Source organism: Eubalaena glacialis, chromosome 2 (assembly GCF_028564815.1).
Source record: "Eubalaena glacialis isolate mEubGla1 chromosome 2, mEubGla1.1.hap2.+ XY, whole genome shotgun sequence".
Lineage (NCBI taxonomy): Eukaryota > Metazoa > Chordata > Mammalia > Artiodactyla > Balaenidae > Eubalaena > Eubalaena glacialis.
The window spans coordinates 144,893,755-144,899,754 of record NC_083717.1 but is presented as its reverse complement, the minus strand read 5'-3'; positions in this window follow the sequence as shown (position 1 = coordinate 144,899,754).

Genomic DNA, 6,000 nt, shown 5'->3' with positions numbered 1-6,000 from the left:
CCCAAGTCTGAGAGGGACTTTCAATGCTTTCTCTCTTTTTGGGTGTGCCCATTACTTTGTTGTTGTGGTCTCAATGAGCACTATTGTTTTTGAAACAGGTGAGGGCCCCAGTTTTCCAGGGTTACACTCAACACCCTCTCTCCCCAAACACATACCCGCCTCCAGTCAAAAAGTACCCTGTCTTGGTCGCACTGTTGAAGCAGTGTTGGGAAGATAGTGAGCCAGTCTGGAGCAAAAAGGCACACACTTGCCAGGAAGGTGGCTTAGAAAGTTGATTCTAGATGTCCTAACCAGCCCCCCACGCCTCCCCACTGCATTCTGTGAGCCTCACATTGGGAGTAAGGGGATACTTACCCCAAGGTAAGGTCTGTTGAAGTGGGAAAATAAACCAGAAAATAGGAAGAGGCTAACCTCAACCCCGTAAATCTCATGACTCTTCTCTCCACCATTCTTTCCTCAAAGTCTTCTTTCTCTTCTTCAACACTTTTTCTTTTTTTAAAAACCATTATAAAAATTGAAGTATGGTTAATTTACAATGTTGTGTTTCAGGTGTATAGCAAAGTGATTCAGATTTTTTCAGATTCTTTTCCATCATAGGTTATTACAAGATATGGAATATAGTTCCCTGTGCTATACAGTGGGTCCCTTTTGTTTATCTATTTTATATATAGTAGTGTGTATATGTTAGTCCCAAACTCCTAATTTATCCCTCCCACCACAGTATCCCCTTTGGCAACCATAAATTCGTCAACACTTCTTCTAAGTGCAAGGACATTATGGGAGAAAAATGAGGGTAACAAATCGGAAGAATGTGGAATAGACAAAGAGGGAGAAGAAATAAACTAGGTGACTTGGATTATACCCAACTGGGATTGCCAGTGGGTTAGGCAGCTGAGAATAGCTGCAGATGGGGCTGCCCCTCGCTCCCCAGTCCCAGCACTCACCTAGTAGTTGGGGGCTAGAGATGAAACAAAGTAGGGAGAGAAGTATGCGTTCTATCAGATTGTTCCCATTCTTTCCCACTTTGCTTCTAAACCATTATGCATCTCTTTCAGGGGGAAAATGTGAGGCAGTTGCAAGGACAAACAAATCATCATACATCCCTTCATTCTTTGGTGATGTTTGCGGTGGCGGGAGTGAAGGCAGGGCGGGGTCTGCCCTCACTCTCCTCTCCTCTGCTTGGCTTTTCTCCGCTCTGGCCGGCCCACAGTCTGTGATTGTCGTGGACTCAAGGACCGGCACCCTAAGCCCTCCTCTGACCTGCCTGGCCATGGCAAGTTAAGGTTGCTGATGGCAGAGGTCAAGCTGACTCCTCTGTGGCTCACTCTGCTCGGGGGTCCTGCTTTGCTCATCCCTGACTCCCATTTTTGGGACTAGGTGAAGTTCAGAAGACAGGTTGACTAGCTCTCTTAAGAGGAAACTTTAACCAATACTGTCTTAGACATTTGTTTTTCTTGGCTACGAGTGAGTTGTTGATTGTAAGCCCAGAGAGAAAATGTTTTGTCTTTGGGTTGAGGTTTAGGGATTTAGGTTAGTTAGGAAAAGTCACCTATTGGAGATATATATATATATAGATATATATATATACACTTCTTGATTTTAACTCATGTTTTTCTTTGTTGTAGTTTTATTTAATTAAATGCTCATAAAAATTAATATACAAAAATATGTCTAGTAAAAAATAAAGGTTCCCCCCTCCTCCATCACCTCTCCATAGTTTGATATCTTGTTCTATAGTTTTTGGATCATACTTTGCCTCATTATCATGTCAATTACTTAACAAATAATTTTAAGAAAATGATGGTGTCCAATCCACTACCACTCACCCAGGGAGTGTGAATTTGATGGTAGCTCAAGATAATAACTTATTCTGTCCCAAGTGTCATTTATCACAAAGCTATCCTTCTGTAACCATTTATGGCAATCAGACAAACTTTACTTAATTTTGTCTTAAGAAAGGCTGATATTTGATGGTATGCCTGTTCTTATCAAAATTTCCATTTTTTAATTTGGCTCCAAACATGGTAGCCTTTTGTGGTCTTGTTGATGCTCTCTCTGGTTAAACTAGGTAAAAATCCTTAATATCGTTGATTTCCATCACAAAATTTTCAGGGAAGAGTGCAAGTCTTTTGATTGTTTTCCTATCATCATGCCCTGTGGTTGTGGCCTCTGAATTCCTCCTTGAGAGCAGTGATGAAATCTTACCCCAGTGCATAGAACAGTGGCATTCCCTAAAAAAGAAAAGATTTATTGAATGAATAAATGAATTCTGGAAAGTTTTAGGGTGTAATAATGATATCTTACATCTATCTGTCAAGGGTGTTCCATTTATTTTTCCAGAGAACTTATTTATTTATTTATTTATTTTTGGCTGTGCAGGGTCTTCGTAGCTGCACACAGGCTTTCTCTAGTTGCGGCGAGCGGGGCCTACTCTTTGTTGTGGTGCGCGGGCTCGTCATTGTGGTGGCTTCTCTTGTTGTGGGGCGCGGGCTCTAGGCTTCAGTAGTTGTGGCACATGGGCTTACTTGCTCCGTGGCATGTGGGATCGTCCCAGACCAGGGCTTGAACCCGTGTCCCCTGCTTTGGCAGGCAGATTCTTAACCACTGGACCACCAGGGACGTCCTCAAAGAACTTTTATTTTCTTCATCTCATTTTTTCCTCAGAACAGTCCTATAAATTGGGTACAAAATCTTTCCTGTTCTTGTTTCTGATGAAGGAATTGATATTCAAAAATTGTGACAAGTGAGACTAGTTCTCCTAGTCTGGAACACTGAGGTTTCATGTTGCACAAAACATCATAAATGTAGTCCTTTCTGTTTTTTATTAAAGAGTTATACAAGTAATAGATAAATGAACTTTCATTTTAAAATATTGAGTAACACAGGAGTAAAAAGAGCAAAATGTAAGTTCTCTTCTTCTGCAAACTCCATTCCTAGTTCTCCCCACTATTCAACTAGGCTCAACAATGTGGTATGTATTTTATATTCCCCCTTTTATGCAATGACATATGTGTTCATGTGTTCATGGCAAAGGTCAAGCCGACTCCTCTGTAGCTCACTCTGCTTGGGGGCCTGCTTTGCTCATCCCTGACTCCCGTTTCTGGGACTGACTCCTGGGACTGACTAGATGAAGTTCAGAAGACAGGTTGACTAGCTCTCTTAAGAGGAAACTTTAACCAACATTTGTTCATCTGACTGGAATCTGGTTTGTTTTATCACTTCACAGTCAATTTTGGAACTTCATCCATGTCAGACACTTAACTCCACCTCATTTTTTTAATCCCACTCCTGCACTTTTCGGCATGTGGGATCTTAGTTCCTCCACCAGGAACCAGGGATCAAACTGTGCCCCCTGCAGTCCTGCAGTGGAAGCTCAGAGTCCTAACCACTGGACCGCCAGGGAATTCCCAACTCAACCTTGTTTTTAAACAGCTGCTTAGATTTCCCAGCATGTGGGTGTACCATATTTTAAAAAAATTACTCTCTATTGATGGTTATCTAAAGTTGTTTGAACTTTGAAACTTCGAACCTTTACAAACAGTGCTGAATTTAACATCATTGTATATGCATCCTCATGTATATGTACAAGAATTTCTGTAGGATATGGTTCTTATCCCACCTAGGAATCTTCATTGCTGATTGAGTTAGTGTTTCTTAGCTTTCTTTTGTCAAATTCTTGCTTATTTCCAGCCTGGAACTGTTAAAAAAATTTTTTTAAACAGTTTAAGCCCATTTATCTTGCAGGTTGGGTGGTTTTACCTTGCATAATAAGATTAAATGATGGTACATACTACTTCAACTATATCTTAAGACTAGGAGAGATTTTGTGATTTAAGAGAGAGAGAGCATTTTTAGTTTTTCTTCCTCATACTTCATGGCAGATTCTGCTAAATTTCCCTCTCCTTAATATCATTCTCCTCCATGTTCCTTACTAACATTTGGTTTGGGACAATAATGGAGCAGTGTAAAACTAGATTTCCCAGGCTTTCTTAGAAATAGAGTGACACAGTTCTGGCCAGTGAGATACAAGTCCAGGAAAACTATTCTTTTCCTGACAAATGGACAGATTCAATAGGCACACATCTTTTACTTCTAGCCTTTTGCCTTTCCTCTTTCCTTTCTATTGCTTCCTAGAAGGAAGTCTCGATGTCTCTGTGACCATGAGGACAAGAGCCACATGCTAAAGATGGAAGAGCAGGAAGTTACAAGAAGCCTGCATTGTTGGTGATTTCTTTGAGCACCTGGTCCAGCCATGGTTGGCCTGGCTCTGATTTCTGCTTCCATAAGAAAAATAAACCCTAATTTGTAAAGGCAATCACGTCAGGTTCCTGCTGCATGCGGCTTAACACAATCCAAACAGAGTCTTATCTTAGTTACTGAACAAGCATAACTCAGCCCAAGTGAGTGAATTGTCTAAAGATTCCTATCTCTGACCTTCAAAACTGTGTGTTCTATGTCAAAGACTTAAGGTATTTTTTTTTTAGCAAAGTATTCTTATTTATTGCTTTACATATAACTATATATCTGTATATCTCTAATGTAATTATTTTTTGAACTATTATGCAAAAAATTAAAAATATCTTGAGGATTGTGACAAAAATTTGTGCTTGTTTAGTAGATTTTTTTGTGTTCTTTGTCTTTGGCATCTGCTCTCTGTTTCATGAGAAACTGAATTTAGAACTTCTAATATGTGAGGCATCTTTTCCTGAGAAGCCCAGGAGGAAGGCAGTGTCATCCTGAGCACTGTTGTCAGGTTGTTGTCTTTAGAGCATATAGAGTTGATGATTTCCTCCTGGTGCCAGGTTTGAAGGCGGCGATGCGGTGGGGTCGGGCGGAGGGGCTGTGGAACAGTAATAACGTAATGTTGTTTTCTGTTTTTTTTGGTTTTTTTTTTTAACATCTTTATTGGAGTATAATTGCTTTACAATGGTGTGTTAGTTTCTGCTTTATAAAAAAGTGAATCAGTCATATATATACATATGTTCCCATATCACTTCCCTCTTGCATCTTCCTCCCTCCCACTCTCCCTCTCCCACCCCTCTAGGTGGTCACAAAGCACCGAGCTGATCTCCCTGTGCTATGCGGCTGCTTCCCACTAGCTATCTATTTTACGTTTGGTAGTGTATATATGTCCATGCCACTCTCTCAGTTTGTCACAGCTTACCCTTCCCACTCCCCATATCCTCAAGTCCATTCTCTAGTAGGTCTGTGTCTTTATTCCCGTCTTACCAGTAGGTTCTTCATGACCTTTTTTTTTTTTTCCCTTAGATTCCATATATATGTGTTAGCATACTGTATTTGTTTTTCTCTTTCTGACTTACTTCACTCTGTATGACAGACTCTAACTCCATCTACCTCATTACAAATACCTCCATTTCATTTCTTTTTATGGCTGAGTAATATTCCATTGTTTATATGTGCCACATCTTCTTTATCCATTCATCTGTTGATGGACACTTAGGTTGCTTCCATGTCCTGGCTATTCTAAATAGAGCTGCAATGAACATTTTGGTACATGACTCTTTTTGAATTATGGTTTTCTCAGGGTATATGCCCAGTAGTGGGATTGCTGGGTCGTATGGTAGTTCTATTTTTAGTTTTTTAAGGAACCTCCATACTGTTCTCCATAGTGGCTGTATCAATTTACATTCCCACTAACCGTGCATGAGTGTTCCCTTTTCCCCACACCCTCTCCAGCATTTATTGTTTGTAGATTTTTTGATGATGGCCATTCTGACCGGTGTGAGATGATATCTCATTGTAGTTTTTTTAAAAAAATTATTTATTTATTTATTATTTATGGTTGTGTTGGATCTTCGTTTCTGTGCGAGGGCTTTCTCTAGTTGCGGCAAGTGGGGGCCACTCTTCATCGCGGTGCGCGGGCCTCTCACTATCGTGGCCTCTCTTGTTGCGGAGCACAGGCTCCAGACGTGCAGGCTCAGTGTGGCTCACGGGCCTAGTTGCTCCGCGGCATGTGGGATCTTCTCAGACCAGGGCTCG